The sequence below is a fragment of the Pongo pygmaeus genome, chromosome 11 (genome assembly GCF_028885625.2).
Source record: "Pongo pygmaeus isolate AG05252 chromosome 11, NHGRI_mPonPyg2-v2.0_pri, whole genome shotgun sequence".
In the NCBI taxonomy this organism is placed as follows: Eukaryota; Metazoa; Chordata; class Mammalia; order Primates; family Hominidae; genus Pongo; species Pongo pygmaeus.
Window position 1 is genome coordinate 67593979 of NC_072384.2, and position 19765 is coordinate 67613743.

General features: G+C 38.6%; 1 protein-coding gene across 1 annotated transcript in view; it reads right to left on the reverse strand.

Annotated features, from left to right (window-relative positions):
• STK39 (serine/threonine kinase 39) overlaps positions 1 to 19765 on the reverse strand; it is a 300737-nt gene that overhangs the window by 73832 nt on the left and 207140 nt on the right. The window lies entirely within an intron of this gene.

A 19765-nucleotide genomic window follows, 5' to 3' on the forward strand; every position in this document is an offset into this window, starting at 1 on the left:
TGTTTCACCTACACAGCACAAAGTCACTTGTGTTACATCCCAGCTATAGTAAATCAGGAGAGAACAGGTCATTGTGTAAGGGTGCTGCTTCCTGTCAAGATTATGGAACTATAATGTCACATGTAGCAAGCAGTTCTTTTCAGCATTTAGGATGTCTAGTGAATATGTTTATTGAACTTATTTTTGCCTATGGGGCAAAGGGGAAAAGGAGTAATCATATAAAAACTAGACTCATGTTAATGGCAGGTAGGAGCAGAAACATGATAGTCTGGTCAAAGTTCACACTTTTTTTGTAGCAGGAAAAAATGTTAATCATGCTTACTATGTAAGGGTCTCTGTAGGTCACTGATCTTTTCAATCAACTGATATAGGACCAGCCTTCGTTAACATTATTTGTGCCTTTAAGTTTAGGTTGTGGTGGGTTTTACTGTAGAGAACTCACAGACTCATCATTGTCTCTGTGATGTATACCTCTCTCCCACGCATGAGGCTCCCAAACCGACACGCTAAGTCCTTTATAACAGGAATGTAAAGGCATCTATAAGACATGAACCTAATATGTGTCCATTTGGGACCCAGACATCATGTCTTAGTAGGTATATTTATATAAACTGAACAGTATATGGCGAGGTGGGTGGAGCTGTACACATTGGTACATTCTGAGATAAATACATTTTTAAGACAATAGAAGTTTATATCTTTAAGGTACAAACTGTTACAAACTAACTATTAAGGACAATTATGGTTTTTGCCAACTAGTTATTTGGTTTAATTCTCGCAAGAAGGATGTTAAATAGTTTCAAAATTAAACTAAATATATAACTGAACATTTTGTTATTAAAAATAATAGAAATTAATTAAAAGGAATGCAGAAAGAGACATTAGTACATACTTGAGATGTCAGTTACTCCAACTGAGCACTGGATTTAGCTTTATTTGCCTGAAACTACGGCAGAAAAGGGAAACTGTTGCATAGTATAGTTCTAACTTCATCAAAAAAGAAACATGCAAAGCAGATTTTGTTTATCTTGGCATTAATTTCAAGGAAAATTTTATTATGGAAGACCCTTTATAAGGGACACTGAGTAATGTCTTCACCTTATGTTACAAAAGACAGAAACTTTTTTCCTATAAATGTCTTCAACCATATGGTGCAAATGATTAAAGTTTTTTTCTCCCAGGTGCTGAAGGCGCAATATTAAATCTTGCCTGAGTGATGGCTTTTCTGCTGGGAGCTGAAATAATACATCGGAAGTACATTGTTTACTGATGATTTACCTCAACAGAGGGAGCTCAAAGAACCTGGAGAAATGGATGGCCTATACACACTTCTTCCTGAGGCCCCAAAAGTGTCTTGTCAAGTGCTACAAAGGGCGATTTCATGACTGCTTTCCCCGATGGGTATTTGAAGGGGTCTGAAAGTCTATGTACTGATTAGACATAGATCTTTCCCCTTAGCTAAACCATCTGTAGGAAGCAGAAGTAACATTCTGCCATGAACATGCAGGAGACTGGCTTACGTCCTCTCTTGGAAAGCTGGTGGCTAACACCTAAGAGAGTGGGTTGCAGGATGTGGCAACTTCCAAAGGAAGCTCTGTGTCTGGCCAACACCTTGGACATGTACTCAGCTAAATCTCCCAATTTTGGGCAGGGTGCGGTGGCTCATGCCTGTAATCCAAGCACTTTGGGAGGCCGAGGTGGGTGGATCACGAGGTCGGGAGATCGAGACCATCCTGGCTAACACGGTGAAACCCCGTCTCTACTAAAAAATACAAAAAATTAGCCGGGTGTGGTGGCGGGTGCCGATAGTCCCAGCTACTCGGAAGGCTGAGGCAGGAGAATGTCATGAATCTGGGAGGCGGAGCTTGCAGTGAGCCGAAATCCAGCCACTGCACTCTAGCCTGGGCGACAGAGCAAGACTCCGTCTCAAAATAATAATAATAATCTCCCAATTTTGTTGCTTCAGAATAGGGAAGAAGTAATTTTTTTTGCTTAAAAATTTTGAAGATTGTGTGTGACTAATCAAGTGAGTTAGCCATAGAGAACCAGCATAAATCACAAAAAATATAAAGTGAGCAGACAATATATTCTTTAAACTTTAGCCAAGAAATCACAGAAATAAAAGCATACTTTAATTTTCCTATTCCTGTAATTTTACTATTAATGTATATGTGTAATCAAATCCAGGGGAAATTATATTAAAGATTAGCAAATTTAAAAGGAAAATGATCACTCATCAAAGGAAAAAACCATGTGAAGAACTAATTAATAAGAAGTGTTAATGCCAGTGTCCTCCAGGGTAGAAATGTAAGCAGAATCCCCCTACTTTTCCACAGGTGGTATTGCAAGATAATTAAATTTAATGATGAATGAGATGGAACAAGTATTTCCCCTTTTGATCCACTTCAGGTAAAAGGCCTGTAAGTAACTGCATTTACAGTCTAGGATGAATGACTCTTGGGCAAAGCCACTATAAATCCTCAAGCTCAACTTTTCTGAAATTACTTCAGCAAATGATTATTTATAAATAATATTTATATATAGTTGCACAGAAAATAACATTGTTCCTAGGCATTTGCTAGGTTGTTAATGTATATCAGAAGGAAACATCCATGCACAAGAATACATCAGGGCACACTTGCCAGGAGACTGGATGAGGACAGGACTTTTCATGCAGAACATCTAAACAAACCAAAAATCCAAAGATTCTCTCAAGGCAAAAAGAAAAAAAAAATGCATCTGCTTGTTTTTGGAGGCTGGGGTTACGTGGTTCTCCAATGACTAACACTCACAGGACTGAAACTCCTCTGGCCTGCCCTGGAGAAGAGCGGGGTGGGTGCCTGAAAGCTGAGAGCAGAGATTAGAAAGCCCCTTTTAGGGTGACATCTCCCAGAAGGGCAAGGGTACCAGAAGGGGTATGATTTGCATGACAGTATTTAAAGAGACGACAAATACCTGACACTGTTTCCAGGTCAGTTTTTTACAAAATCTATTTTCTTTTTAAATCCGAAGATTCCCTCAAGTGAGAGAAGGGAAATCTGAAGTTCAGCCTTATCTGCTTCCCAGGGATGCCCCTTTTTTTTTTTTTTTTAATTATTATTATTATACTTTAAGTTTTAGGGTACATGTGCACAATGTGCAGGTTAGTTACATACGTATACATGTGCCATGCTGGTGTGCTGCACCCATTAACTCGTCATTTAGCATTAGGTATATCTCCTAATGCTATCCCTCCCCCACCCCCACCCCACAACAGTCCCCAGAGTGTGATGTTTCCCTTCCTGTGTCCATGTGTTCTCATTGTTCAATTCCCATCTATGAGTGAGAACATGCGGTGTTTGGTTTTTTGTCCTTGTGATAGTTTACTGAGAATGATGATTTCCAATTTCATCCATGTCCCTACAAAGGACATGAACTCATCATTTTTTATGGCTGCATAGTATTCCATGGTGTATATGTGCCACATTTTCTTAATCCAGTCTATCATTGTTGGACATTTGGGTTGGTTCCAAGTCTTTGCTATTGTGAACAGTGCCGCAATAGATGCCCCTTCTTAAGCCCCACTGCTGTTCTGCCTGCACAACTCTTATTATAACACAGAGTGGTCCTGAAAAGTGGCCACCACATGAAGCCTTTTCCATTCTCATTTGTTATGGGCTGAACACACAGTTCAGATTCATGTTGAAAGCCTAACAGCCAGTACCTCAGAATGTGACCGTATTCGCGGACCGGGTCTTCAAAGAGGTAATTAAAGTTAAGTGAGATCACTAGGGTAGGCCCTAATCCAACAGGACAGGTGTCATTATAAGAAGAGATTAGGACACAGACATGTGCCCGCACAGAGGAAAGATCACATAAGAACAGCAAGAAGGCCTTCTACAAGCCATAGACAGAGACTTCAGGAGAAGCTAAACCTTTGGGCACCTTCATCTTAGACTTCTAGGCGCCAGAACTATGAGAAAATAAACTCCTATTGTTTAATCGACCCAGTTTGTGGTTCTTTGTTAAGGCAGCCCCAGCAAACTAATATACTATCTGATTCTGACAAATATTTAAAAGTCAACGTTTGTCCCTTTGGTAAAAACTAAATTTGTTCTCAGCCTCTGGAACACTAACTTATACCACTCATTATTACAATGGTTTGGGAAGAAATCATCCCTTCAACAGTTCCAAATAAAGTAAATAAAATGAAATCAATCACTTGGCATAGATACCACCCACCCTAATTGGAAATTTCCAAGCACCTGAAGTTTGCCAAAGTAGAAAAACCCTTGGGCTTATTCATGAAGTATAGTCTTCAATGGTGCAATGTCAACTCCACCATGAAGGACATATCCAAGGACAAGACTTAAAAGCAGATGGGTATAATACATAATCTTATTTCAAACGCTCGAAACATTTTCCTCAGTGTTTAAACACATGCCGTGTGATTATCAAATAATAAAGTTGATTTTTGTGTACGAGTCATGGAATCTGTATGATTAGAGCCATAACTCACATTTGGATGATTTGAAAAACTTGTTCTTTGAGAATGTTGAACAAGCAACTCCCAGGGGTGTAACTGTACCACCAAGTTAAGGACTTAACAAGACTGTGGGGGTAATGTGTTTTCCATACCTAAGAATAACTAATGAAAAAGATACACCCAACAATTTCCTTCATAATGGTTTCTTCAATGACTGTCCTTTACCTAAACCATTGACTTCTGACAAGTTTTTAAGACTAATTTATCTTTCCTGACCTCTTAAGTAAAAATTTAATAAAGGATGTCAGGCTGAATAAAGGAGAGTTCTCACTCTTCAGAAGTGTATATACAGCGCAACCTGCAAACAACCTGCTATTTGCCTCTTCACAGTAAAGTGACAGATGTGCTTTTCAGAAAGGAGGTACAAAAAAACAAAGCAAAACAAAAACCTAAAAAACAGTGCCCCTGGGACTGGAGAGAGGAAAGAAGCTCTCAAGGAAAAGATAAGAGGGCCCTTTCCCCGATGGGTAACATACAGGAGAGCTTTCCTCTATGTCTGAGGCAAAATAAAATAACCATTGATTCTCTGTCAACTTTAATTTAAGAAAATTATTTGGTATAAGAAGAAGTCGAGTTGCTGAATGTTCATTTGAAAAATAAAAGGTTGGTAAAGGTTAACAATTATAAGCCTTTTTGGCAAATATACAGAATTCAAGAGATGGGTCAGAGGAGCTAAGATGTTGGGTAGTCTCCCTCCCCTAAAGAATCTGGCACAGGGTCTGCCAACATAAGTACATTCCCAATAAATATTCATGAAGTTGAACTGAATCAAGGGATCCAACAGTCGTCCTTACCTGCTGCATGGCAGTATATTAAATGTAGGTATACTTGACAACATTTCTAGGTAAGGAAGTCAGCAACCCTTAACCCTTAATAAATACCCAAGTAACACCAGCAAAAATTTAAAAAAAAAGAGTTTCTGGGCTGAGAGCATTTAAGGTGCTTTGCAGGTAAGAGCTATGCTCAATAGAGGAAATATCGCATTAGGACGAAATCTAAGACAGGTAAAGGGTTCTGTTCCATTGAAGAGACTTCCAGCTAAGAAACTATTCCTCCTGAGCAGTGAGCCAACAGTCAACATTTGGGATGGTGGGTTCAGCTCAGACAAGACTCAATATATAGAAGCTGTGGCCTAGTCTGGCCTTGGTATATGTAGCAGAGCTCTGGGTGGCTACAAAAGCTTTACATTTATGGCTCTAAAACGCTGTTCCTGAGCCACCTGTGCACTGAGTCTCAGGCTGTTCTAAAGTGTACAATACACTTATTTTATTTGAACAGAGAAGGCAGGGGAGCATAACTCTTTGTAACAGCCTCTTTTCTGACTCCTTTCCTATCCTTTCATCAAGAGGAGTCAAAGGAGAGCACAAAGTACTTGGTTGCTTAGGCCGACTCAGCCTGTCCTACCTTGGTTTCTGGAGATAACATTCTGGAGTTTAAATATGGATTGTAACATTGACGAGCTATGAGACCTTGGAGCAATTTATTTAACTTTCCAAGTCTTTCTCTCTTCATCTATAAAATAAGGTAGTGACACGAACTACTTCATGGCATAACTAAGAGGAGAAGGCATGGATAGTGCCTTCTGCAAGCACTCAGCATTAGTGAAAAAACATCAACAGCAATACGTGTAATCTTTAGGTGTTGTGTTTTACAAGTCCAATCTTAGTCCCTGCCCTGAGATCTTTTCTATCTCATCCCTTCACCTATCCTAAACAAGAGTGTAGGTATCAAATCCTCCACTGAGTCCTATAGCAGCTTCTAACAATAAACCCAACATACATAACAAGATTTGGGGGAGGCAGGCCCCTGCATGTCCTCAAACGGCCCAGCATCGCTTGAGTAAACAGGCCCTGACCATGTGGAGGTGGAGACTGACACTCTGGCTTGGGGTTTGAAACAAAGAGACTGGTCACTGGGATTGACTTACCTTGATAATTGTCAGGGAGTGAAATAAGCCCATGAGAATCTGAGAAGTTTTCTGATAATCCATCTAATAATTGTTGCCCTTATAAATACATTTAAAGTAAAGTAATGGCTTTGTTTGGTGAAATCAAAGAGCCCAGTTTATAGAAGTTAGAAGATATAGCAGAAGACTGAAACATGCTTAAGGTGTGTGATCCTGTCAAATCAGAGGAAGTCTCTGACGAAAAAAGGGATGGAAGAAAAGCACCCATTTTGCCCGTGGCTGGCTACCATTGCTGGTAACTCTCTTCCTCTGCACCAGAAGACAGAGCACACATGGCACTGATGTTACACACTCTCCACCATTCAGGAACTCACTGGACTAACGGATACCTGAAGGACCAGTGCTCCAAACACAGGGTGCTATTTAATTGTGGCTCTCATCATCACTGTTATTATGGATTGGTCACGCAGAAACGCTCCTGGCAACCAGTGACAGCACAGAGCATTATGAAGATGGCCCTGCCATGTTTTGTATTCTGAACATTAAAAACCAGTTTGGCTCAACAAATGAGCAGCGGGTGCATTACTAATTATATAACTTCTTAGAGCACTAATAGGATTTCCCACTGAGCCAACTGGGAGAAAAAACCACAATACTCATTTTTATCTGCATCTCAGCATAGTGACCTCCTTCAGCCTGTTGATGTGGTCATTAATAAAACATTTAAAAATGACCTGAAAAGAGAAGTGAAAAGGCTTTTTACAAAAATAGAGCTTGTATCTGGCTGCCAAACAGCCATGTATTTGAAAGACTTGGAACCAGTATCAAAGTTGGTCGTTAATGATTTGAGGTTGGCCTGGGAACCTCCTGTATCCAGAAGGGTTGTTCATGCTTTTGACTGGTTATGAATGATAAAAGATTTCCGCCTTTGAGGGGTTTTAAAAGATGGAAATAAGGATGCCTGTGATAGTGCTTTTGCTTTGCTTGGGACATAAAAGATGATTCAATTTCACTTCAGCACCTGACAGGTCATCACCAACATGCTTGCTTACAAGTTCCTTTCAATTTTAGAATAATAATTAAAAACAAATATATAGCTAATACTTCAATTCTAAAATATCCCAAAGGGTAGTTATTAAAAGCAAATCAAAGAACTTTATCTTCTTTTAGTTTTTCCTTCCCTTTCTCTAACAAAAATAACATAAGTAAAAATATATACAAACTATACCTTTTTAAACTTCAGCAGAATGTCTAACAGGACATTTAATTAGGTAGACATGATCAAGTCCATCTAGGAAGTAAGATGTGTTACACTGATGGGTGAGTTAAAAATGAAAGAAGAAGGAAAACCGTTCAGCTCAGATACATACAGGGCAAATACTTAGCACAAGGCAATGTGTTAGACTCCAAAAGAGAAACCATGTAGAAATGAAGTATCATACTGACTGTGCTCAGTAAGGTTATGATCAATCATAGCATTCAGAGCTGGAAGGAAACTTTGTGGTTGAGCAGGATAAGGTGAGCAAAGGTGTCTAATGTGCTGTCCTTAAGACAATTCTCATCTCAGCTGTTGAAACCATGAACGCCTCTTTCTTTACCTACAAAATCCCTACACCATCACACCCTGCCACTCTCCTTCTTCAGTACCCTCTCCTCGAGCACAACACATTGTAAGTGCAAAGGAACCACTTACACTATAAAGCAAGCTGTAAGAGAACCAAGACTTCCCAGCCTTCACATTTCCTAAAATTAACGGGTAAATAAATGTATAACACAGTGAATATGTGAGTCTGTCAACGATGGAGGGGAGAGGAATGACTGAGGAATTTCAATGTTACTTTGCAGATTTCTTACATTAAGTCAGACATGGCCAGATTTACCAAAGAAAAACGCATAACTCAAAACATTTTTCTCTGGGATTAGCCCAAATCAGTGTGGGTGCCAATACCAAAACCACAGTACTGTGAGTCCATACAGGGAAAAAAAAAAACTTGCTGCCATGGCTGAAAGATGAGAAAGCTGGTGAACAAGGCTCAGGCAGTGGGCTCCTGACCCCCAATCACTCTATTCATTTTTAACCTTTGGGAGGTTATACTACAAGGACTCCATCAGAGTCAGAAACATGTCATGATGTGCCTTTGGAGGAAAACAGGTGCCACATTACTGACTGCTGCCTGGCATCACATAAACCTAATTTATCTTCATTCTGGCCCTAGGGATGAGAAAAGGGTAGCAGTTCAACCGCTCTTGTAAGCTCTCTCTAGAAATGGGCTTACTGTTTTTGGGTAAGATTAAAAATGCTTATCCATATAATTAGACAGTAGGTTCAGGAGTAGAGATTTTAAAGGTCGAAGGCAACACAGAGCTTCAGACTTGTCTAGATATCTCTGGCTGGATGAGGTTCAGAGGAGCAGCACCCATTGCATGCTCAGAAGTCAAGGGCTTCACTCAGATACCTGCTTCTGCTTTCTAAAAGCCAGTAAGGAAACGTAGCAACAGGATTCCTAGAGCTTAATGATAGAGCAAGGGTGAGGGTAGGCGCATGCTCCAAGTCTTTCCAGGGAGAGGTTGAGAAAGGAGAAGAGACAGAGAGACTTGTAGGAAGAGGCTGCTCCTCAGCATTTCATTATAAAGGGATAATTTGAGAGTTACTCGAAAAAGGAAATAATCACCACTGGACTTCAGCAGGTAATCACTAAGAACAAATAAGTTCAGAATAACCTAATTTCTTTCTTTGCTATTATAATAAACATTTTCATTTCAAGGGAAAGCCCTAGGCTTGCTTTGTTACGACTAATGAACATTTTGGGACATGGTGTGAATTCTTTTAGAGTAAAAATAGAAAAATCAATGTCTTTTTATATAAGAGTGAGTTATTTTATTGGGCGTGGAAACCCTGTAACTACCAAAAGGTCTTTCTGTGCCCTCCCTCACTTTGTCCACCTGGGTATTTTGAGATTTGGCTCTGCAAAGATGCAAAATACAAAATTCAATCACTACTTTCTAATCTACCAATTTAAATTAGCAAAGATTACAAAATGATAAGAGGAAACCAAATGATGGCAAGAATTCAGTCTATTAGAGCTTTCTTCACTGCCATCAAGAGTATAAATTGATACTAGCTTTTGAGAGAGTTGTTTGGCAATGTTTTCAAATTTTTAAGAGGGTTATACCTACCCATTGACCTAACAATTCAACATCAATGATCTATCATGTGAAATAAATTAGAAATCTGACAGTTTTCTGTATAAGACCAGTTTTTAGAGCATTGTTTATGGTGGCGAAAATCTGGAAGCAAATTAAGTCTCCAGTGACAGGAAGACACTTAAATAAACTACAGTAAAATAACCACAAGATGCAATCCTAAGTGTAAAAATTACCACAAGATACAATCATCCTAAGAAAAATAACCATAAGATGCAATCTTAAGTGTAAACATCATGGCACAAAACTGCATATATAGTATAATGGGAACAATAAAAAATATATGCAAAGTAAAAGAAATGGAAGGAAATATGCCAAAATGTTAATTATGCTTATTCCTGAGTGATGGTCCGATGGGTAATCATTTTCTTCTTTATAACTTTCTGCCTTTTCAAATTTCCTCTGATGAACATATATTACTTTCATAATGAGGGGGAAAGAGTTCCTTTAATAAGATCCACTAATATTTGAAACAGAAGCTGTGCTGTAATGACTCATCATCATTTGAGCAAAAGATTTAAAAGGCAGAGAATTGAACTAAAACTCACACTATGTAAATGTGTTTTGTCAGTGATTCAGACAAACAAACACACAGAGTGAAATAGGTGTGGTTTAGTTGAAAATCTGAAACATTGGAGAAATGTTACCTATAGTTAGATAGACTAGGATACAAAGCCGAGTCTACAGTATATTTAAAAACACACATGTAAACTTGGAGAAAGTGCTTGGAAGAAAGAACAAAATGTTAATACATGTATTGCTTAGGTGGGAGACTACCTCTGAGTTTATTTTTTGCATTCCCCCAAGCCCACGAAAAAGTGTTTCTTTTATTACGACAATCAAACTTATTACAAACGTTCAGATCTTCTAACAAATGGGGTTGGCACAAGTGTGTATCTGGAAGGAAACAAAAAAACACTGACCTTTGCCTTATACCACTGCACAAAAAGTACTTAAAATATCCATAGACCTAAATGTAAAGGCTAAAATGATTTTAAAAAAAAAAAAAAACCCTCAGAAGAAAACATAGGAAAAAAAACGAAGAAAATCTTCACAACCTAGAGATAGGTAAACATTTCTTAAATAGTATACAAGAAAATACAAATCGTAAAAAGGTACTTTAAATTTTTTATCAAGATTTAAAACTTTTGTTCTTTAAAAGATACCATTAAGAAACCAAAATGCAAGCCACAGAGTGAGAAAAATACTTATTATCCATATGTATCTGGCAAAGGACTTACATTCAGATTATATAAAGAATTTATGTAACTCAGAAATAAGACAATCCAGTAAAATACCGACACAAGATCTGAACAGCAGACATACATGGCTAAGAAACACATGAGAAAGGTTCAATGTCACTAATCAGAGAAATGAAAGTTAAAACTATAAGATACCACTACACACCTATTTAAATGGCTAAAATTAAAAAGACTGACGATACCAAGTATTAACAAGGATGTAGAGGAACTAGAATTCTCATACACTGCTGGTGGGACTGTAAAATGGAAAATCCACTTTGCAAAACTCTTTAAAAAGTTAAACACACACCTACCACCTAACCCAGCCATTGTACAACTAGAAATTTTTCAAAGAGAAATAAAAATATAGACCACTTAAAGACTATACATGAATGTTCATAGCAGCATTATTCATAACAGTAAAAACTGAAAAAAAAAACCAAATGTCCATCAACAGGTAAGTAAACAAAATGTGGTATATCCATATTCCTCTTTAATCAAAGGGAATGCAACAAAATAGATCTCAAAATAGTTGAGTGAAAGAAGACAGACACAAATGAATACATATAAAAGTCTATAAAATTCAAGCTGATCCATAGCTTGAAAAAAGCAGATCAGTGACTGCCTTTGCCAGAGGTGGAGGGAGGAATGGATTGCAAAAGGGACACAAGGAAACTTCTCAGGGAGAAGGAAATGTTCTGTATTTTGATGACTGGGATAGCTTCACGGGTGTACACAGCTGTCAAAATTCATCAAACATACGTACTAAGTGGATGCAATTTATTATATATAAATTATACTGCAATTAAGTTTATTTTAAAAATCAGAAGGCTAAAAGAAAGGTAAGAAACCTATTATTCACCACCCAGGAATTTATTTTTAGATAAAAGTATTGCTGATATACAACCAAATAGGAAATGTCCCATTCAGGCATCGCCTCCCTTGGGAAGCCTCCCTGAGCCTCTCTATCCCTACCTCAGACTTCCTACCCTACTCTAGGTAGAACTCAGTACCATCTTTGTGCTCTGGTCCTCAATCATCCTGTACATTACAATGCCTGTCACACCGCACTGTGACCTACAAATTACTTAATGACCTCCTCACAGTGAGCCGATTGTATGCTGTGGTTTTTGCCTTGTTCATCTTTATATTACTAACATTGAGAATAAAACTGTTGCTCTCTCTCTCTCTCTCTCTATATATATATATATATTTGGATAAATGTACAGGTGGACAGATATAGAAAAAATAAAGGAAGAAAAAACTAACCACAAAAGGGCTGAATCAACAAGGATGCCAAAAAAATTTTCATAGGTTCCAAGTATTTCTTTTTACACAAAAAAGGAAAATATAAACCCAAACCCTTAAGTTGAAAAGCGTCATAGTAGATAAATCACAAAAATTAGGTAGCTCTTGCCCTGAGTAATGGGCTTCAACAAATGCTTTTCGCTAAGTTCTCAAGTGTAATCTTCTTCATGTGGATGAAAAATGTAATACATATCTTCTTCAAAATGGGATAACTTTAGGAATTCCCTACTGGAGAAAATTACCGCCATATAACCTCACTGGACAACAGTTCAAAACATAAAATCCTTCCCAATAAACTTTTTATCCAGATTTCTTCACCTAGAATTTTAAGTGAAATATAGACTTTAAGTAATAATTACATGAAGTTTCATTTTCGTAAGGAAGTAATACAAGCATATGGCATCTTCATACCTTTAATTGACAAAATGTTTATATTTCTGAAACCCCAGGATTATCAAGGACTTAACCCATAACATTGAAACGATCTCTGTATATGTTTATCTTCTCTCCAAAGCTAAGGGTTATTTTCCCTTGACACTTATTACAGCACTGCCTTGTTATAGAGTAAGCACTTAAAAAAACAGTCACTGAATTACATAAAGTGGCGTTTCTCTCTTTTTTAGTACATGAAACTGTTAACCCATAAAGTTACACAGGTCCCATACTCATGCCTCTTTAAATTATATGCATTATGGGAATCAAGGGCACTGTGTGAGGCATGGAACAAAGAGAAGTAAACAAAATAGACCTGGTCCTTGCCCACTTGGAGCTTACCGTCTAGGGAGAAGATCATGGGATCTGACCTCAGCAGGTGTGTCAAGGAGGAGCCGTGTTTTTAACAAGTTTAACATTAATATGCTAAAACTAATATTATTGCTGGTGAGGAATATTTGCTATAATTTAAAAATATGCAATCCTTCCAACTCCTAAAGTCCAACTCTCGGAGAGGTATTAATAATATTATTCTATTTATTATTATAAAATATTATTATATTATTTAAAATAATAAAAGTTCCAAAGGATACACTAGGTTTATGGGAAAGGAAGCCATTGATCACACCTACTTGAAAAGTAATTTGCCCAGGCTAATATGACTTCTCCTACACTGTATGGTTTACAAGTTTGCTGTCCACTGTATATTTGGGGAAAGAATTATTGGCTCTTTAAGAAAAAAATGCATGATATATCCCCAAAGTTCCTTCTCTACAGTATGTCTGCAAGTGGAGGCTCGTCTGTCTAGGTGACATCAAAATCAGATTTTTGAATTTTCCAATGAGAATGGTAATGCTGCTAGTTACTCATCTGATCTCTTTATTATTATTATTATTATTATTATTATTATTATTATACTTTAGGTTTTAGGGTACATGTGTGCAATGTGCAGGTAATTTACATATGTATACATGTGCCATGCTGGTGTGCTGCACCCACTAACTCGTCATCTAGCATTAGGTATATCTCCTAATGCTATCCCTCCCCCCTCCCCCCACCCCACAACAGTCCCCGAAGTGTGATGTTCCCCTTCCTGTGTCCATGTGTTCTCATTGTTCAATTCCCACCTATGAGTGAGAATATGCGGTGTTTGGTTTTTTGTTCTTGCGATAGTTTACTGAGAATGATGATTTCCAATTTCATCCATGTCCCTACAAAGGACATGAACTCATCATTTTTTATGGCTGCATAGTATTCCATGGTGTATATGTGCCACATTTTCTTAATCCAGTCTATCACTGTTGGACATTTGGGTTGGTTCCAAGTCTTTGCTATTGTGAATAATGCCGCAATAAACATACGTGTGCATGTGTCTTTATAGCAGCATGATTTATAGTCCTTTGGGTATAATACCCAGTAATGGGATGGCTGGGTCGAATGGAATTTCTAGTTCTAGATCCCTGAGGAGTCGCCACACTGACTTCCACAAGGGTTGAACTAGTTTACAGTCCCACCAACAGTGTAAAAGTGTTCCTTTTTTCTCTACATCCTCTCCAGCACCTGTTGTTTCCTGACTTTTTAATGATTGCCATTCTAACTGGTGTGAGATGGTATCTCATTGTGGTTTTGATTTGCATTTCTCTGATGGCCAGTGATGGTGAGCATTTTTTCATGTGTTTTTTGGCTGCATAAATGTCTTCTTTTGAGAAGTGTCTCTAAACCTAAGAATTCCCTTCAGTCAACATACAGCAAATGGGTACTTTGGATGGTGGTCAGAACTCCTAACTTGGACTAACTGCTATTCTTTCCCTGCTAAAAGCATTTCCTTAACTTTAAGCTCAAGATCTTCTCTCAGAGTTGATCAGTGGAAAGAAAACAGACCTGAACTTGGTTTAGGCTCTGAAGAAATAACTTTATGTTGTATGCTGTAATTCAATGAAGACAAGCCCTTGACTTCTAAGGAATGTCAATCTAAGAAAAAATAACTCAAGAACATTTTTTGCAACAGTAGGTCAAGCTCTCTGCCATGTTATCCAAGGTTCTTTATAGAAAGAACCAAGAGATAAATTCTGCTTGAATTTGGTTTCAAGCAAAAGCTTGCCTCGCTATATAATCTTTTAATCCTATAGGTCTACTTTTGTCAAGAGAGGAGGACTAAATAGACAACTATAATTTCCTGGTTGCTAACAAGCTGAAGGCTAAATTTTCTTTTCAGTGATTTGTAATTATATCACTCTGGGTTCCCTGCCCAATTCTCTTTCCACTCTCAAGATATTTTTAAAATCTCATTTTAGCTTCATTTTACTTCACCTACTTTATGCTTTCATACTGTAAGTCACCTTAAATCTTCACTGGAACAAGGCAAGGTAAAAATAAATCATTCATTTATATCATGTGGTTACATCAATGGTTACTCAACTCTCAGTTCCTCTAAATATTTCTAGGGTATCTCTCTGTCCATCTCTCTACGGAAAAGCCCTTCCTTTAAAAATCACCTTCATACTCAATCTAACTTTCTACTGTTACTTTGTATACTGAAAACAACAAAGAGATAGGTTATGGCACAATTCCTATTTAAGTCCGGTTAGCCCAGTTCAAAGGTAGGGGTTACAATGGAGTCTGGGCATTCCTGGAAAAACAGTAACAACAGGTTTGAAGGATCTTAATTCTATCTCCCTTCCTTTTTTTTTTTTTTTCTTGAGATGGAGACTCACTGTGTCACCCAGGCTAGACTGCAGTGGCATGATCTTGGTTCACTGCAACCTCTGCCGCTTGGGTGCAAGCAATTCTCTGCCTCAGCCTCCCGAGTAACTGGGATTACAGGCGCCTGCCACCATGCTCGGCTAATTTTTGTATTTTTAGTAGAGATGGGGCTTCACCATCTTGGCCAGGCTGGTCTTGAACTCCTGACCTTGTGATCCACCCATCTTGGCCTCCCAAAGTGCTGGGATTACAGGAGTGAGCCACTGCACCCAGCCACCTTCCTTCTAATTTCGGAGCTCTGCAGGGTCCATAGATGGATTTCTGGGGATCAGTAAACCTATCTAAACCACCTGCAAAATACTATGTAAATGTTAAATATGTATTTGGTGGGGGCAGGAGGGGGAAGCTACAGCCTTAATCTGAGTTTTTAGGTCCCTAACACCCACAGTTAAGAACTATTATCTACCTGGCCCCTCCGTCCCCACCGCCCAACTCTACCCAGTCAATCTTCAACTACCTGACTGATGGCTATGAATACAAAATACAGTTCAAAGCCCACCTTTTACTCAGAAATCAGAGTATGTTTTCCTTTATCATTTAACTTGGTTTATTCATTTTATACTCCCAGAACAGTGTCTGAAAAAAAAGTCAATTCAACAAATGGAATTAATTAATCTGAGGCATTCTATTAATTAGTCATTGATGGCAAAAAAAACCACTCATCAATAACTAATAGAGGCAAGTAATCTGGAGGCTGATGATTCCTAATTTTTAAATTGAAAATAAATACAAACCCCAGTAACAGAATCAATTAAGTGTGTATATACAGCAAAAAGGCAAACAAACAACCCCCAAAATGTAGTTAAACGATATTTCCTTACTTGATTAAATCATGTTGCAGCTGCTTCTAAATTTTAAAACACAGAAGCAATGCAAATGTGAATTTTCTCTGCAAATTCTCCTTGCAGGAGTGACATAGCAAAAAGGAATATAATAGCTTACAACTAAGTCAACAGTACAACACAGGCACAATTTCTGACCACAAACAAAGATGTAGGCGGCTGCTAACACAACCATAGCCCTTTCTCAATTATTTTCCTGGTTTCTGTCATTAGCACAGATTACTCCGTGAAGATTTTGATCATCTCACAATTTCTGACTCCGTACTTGCAGCAGCCTTATTATGTATGCTTTAAAGCTAGAGGATTTTAATTTCCATTTTTTATTTGCACTCAGGAGGCTGCAGATTATCCAGTATAGAAATTCCCTAGAGTGAGAATCTCTTTATATAAAATAATTCCCTACACTCGCAATTCTTTATATCAGAACAATAATAGATGTAGGCATTATTATTGAGGATTTAGCTAGTGGAAAGCAACCTCTCAAATAGAACAGCACTTTATCAAAATAATTATTATTCCTTTCTCTGGGGAGGTTGTGTGAAAGCCCTTGTTCATCTCTGCAACATGTTAAAATGTATCATTTTTCTATGACTCCTTTTTTGCATGAAGTAGGCAGCAGCACAAGTAAATAACAATAGCTGACTTTTGAGAGAAAGGGGAAGGTCCCTGCAATACTGTTGAGTATATCACGGGTATTGTCACTTTAACAGCAGAGATAACCTCCCTTTAAGGTAACCTTAGACTTAATGGACTTTTCTACAGTTTCAACACCAATAACATAGTAGAGATTAGGATGGAAAAATACATATATGGTCCTTTCCTTATCACTCAATATGCAACTTGAAGTCCAAGGCCACTATGATAAGTTTGGAGTCCTTAAACATGGTGATTTACTGAACATCATAAAGTCAATTCTAGCCTAAGAGAGGTTACTGGGCATCAGCTTGATTTGTCCTTAAAGTAAGCTTCATAAAATACTGAAATATGACCCAAAGGCTGTTTATAAGAAAGATGCTAACACTGAAAAGATCAGCCTCTAGTAATTATCTAAGAAACAGGAAGGAAAATATAAAAGGACTAGGAGTTTAGAAAAAGAGAAGAAAGAAGAAGATTAAAATGTACACTGCACCAAATCTACAAATACCCAAATTCATGCACTTCGTTGCACTGTGGTGAGGCAAACCCAAGGGAACCAGTGACAGCTTTTTGGGAAGGTGAGCAAAGACCTGTTTGTCTGCAGTGGAAGGAGAGGCCAACTGCATGCTGGGCAAGGATCACAGAAGACAAATAAGATTGGGAAAGGAGACCAAGAATGCAAACCAACCAACCATGTCTAAGGGCCAAACAGGTAACAATTCCAACAGACCCACTGCCAAAGAGAGTGGTTAATTACATTCTCCTTTCACGTAAGTACAGGAAAAAATGAGTAACTATACTGAACAGGAATCAACCTGATAACAGGGAAGAGAAAGAAAAGCATTCAGTGAACAGCAAGCTCCTTATAACTTCCGTTGAAAGTAAAGTCACAAGTCAAAAAAAACAAAAAACAAACAAAAAAAAACAAACAAAAAAACCAACATTGCTCATTTGCATCTTATGAGTGACCAAAAAAAAAAGTTATAAACAAGAATATAATGATGTTATTTCAAAATTTAATCTGGTTAAAAAAAAAATTCAAGTTAGTCCTAAACCTGTGCCTTGGTACATTTTCACATTTCTTCTTCCATTCCTCCCACACCCTGGGTGTTTCATCTTCTTTTAATCTGCAGAGCACAGCTAGAAGCTACACAGCAGAGCTGGAAGGCATCCTCTAGAACAGAAACACTCAGGCCCCCTGCCTCACCCACCCCCACACCCCCCCCGCAGCAGGCCAGAGGCAGTCTTAGCTGTCTACCCCAGTTGACACTGATATTTGAAAAATGACACCATTATTCTCAATTTAATTTATTTGAACAATTCTTCACATGCTTATATGGTTATTCAATATTTTCTCTGTTTATATCCTTATTTTCTTAAACCAAAATATAAGATCCTTCAAGGACAAAGTTTATGTTTTAGAATATTCCCATGGTAACTTGCCCAGCAGGAGTTCAACAGACGTAGAGATGAATGACTGTGACAGTGGATATTAGGTGAATCTTTTCCTGTCACCCTAGCACTGTTCCTAGGATGCTAAGCTAAAAATAACCAGGCATCAGCTACCCCATATTCTAAAGATTGATGCAAATATCATGCTACTCCTTTAAGGCTTATTAACAATTGGCCAAAATGGCTATGCTAGCCCCAACCACGACATCTGACTCCTCCAACTCCTATCTTTATAAAGAAAATATGGTGAAGGGGTAAAGAATGATAGGGAACCCTCATGAGTTATTGGTCTAGGCTGTGTGCTGAGGCTCTCCACTACCAATACAACTGCAGGAGTCCCCCAGAGAGGCACTCCACAGGTCAAAGGAGTGGGCAAGGAGGCAAGGCTGGCATCTCATTCCCCAGATCAATACCTGCTTAGGGAGCAGACATATCGATCAACCCTACCCCTAGTGCCTGAGCAAGGAAAAGAAAACTAGCAAGATGGCCAGGCATGGTGGCTCACATCTGTAATCCCAGCACTTTGGGAACCTGAGGCGGGTGGATCACGAGGTCAGGAGATCGAGACCATCCTGGCCAACATGGTGAAACCCCGTCTCTACTAAAATACAAAAAATTAGCCGGACGTGGTGGTACGTGCCTGTAGTCCCAGCTACGTAGGAGGCTATGGCAGGGGAATTGCTTGAACCTGAGAGATGGAGGTTGCAGTAAGCCAAGATCGTGCCACTGCACTCCAGCCTGGTGACAGAGGGAGACTCCTCCATCTCAAAAACAAAACAAACAAACAAACAAACAAAACTAGTGAGACAGCAGAGTGCAGAGAAGGAGCAGCCGTTGAGCATGCACACACACCTACCCCCGTGTCTTGGTGTGGTGAAGGGGTCACCTGGAAGGTAGCCCACATCAAGCCATCTTGCCATCACCCCACTCCTCCCAAGTGGAGGTAAGTCACTTGCTCACCTCCCTAGGTGAAAGGAAGCAGAACTGGCCTATATCTCTTCAGAGAGTCCCACCAGGGTCACCACTGAAGAGCTGGCCTTTGGACACCTGCCTCAGAGGACACTGGCAGCCAGTTAGTTTTAGAGAAGCAGTGGCAACCAAGAGGAAAAAGCAGCCCAAAAAGGGGAGAAAGGGCTAACTGTGTTCCCTCCTCAGGGAGAGGGGTCAGGTGGGTGACGGGAGGGGATAAAGGTGAAACTGCATAATAAATGGAAGCTTAAACCAAACTTTTTTACATTCCAAGTGACAGAAAAATTATGGCCTAATGCCAAAGATGCCATTAAAAGATGTGAAGGGAAGATCTGACAATTCTTTAAAGGCAGTGACTAAAGAAACACAAAACTTCTGTTTTGTTTTTACCCAGCGAGTATAGATTGTACAATAAACTGATTAAAAAAGAATGAAGAAAAAACAACTTAAAAAAAAGGAAAAAAAGAATGAAGCATTGTTAAATATT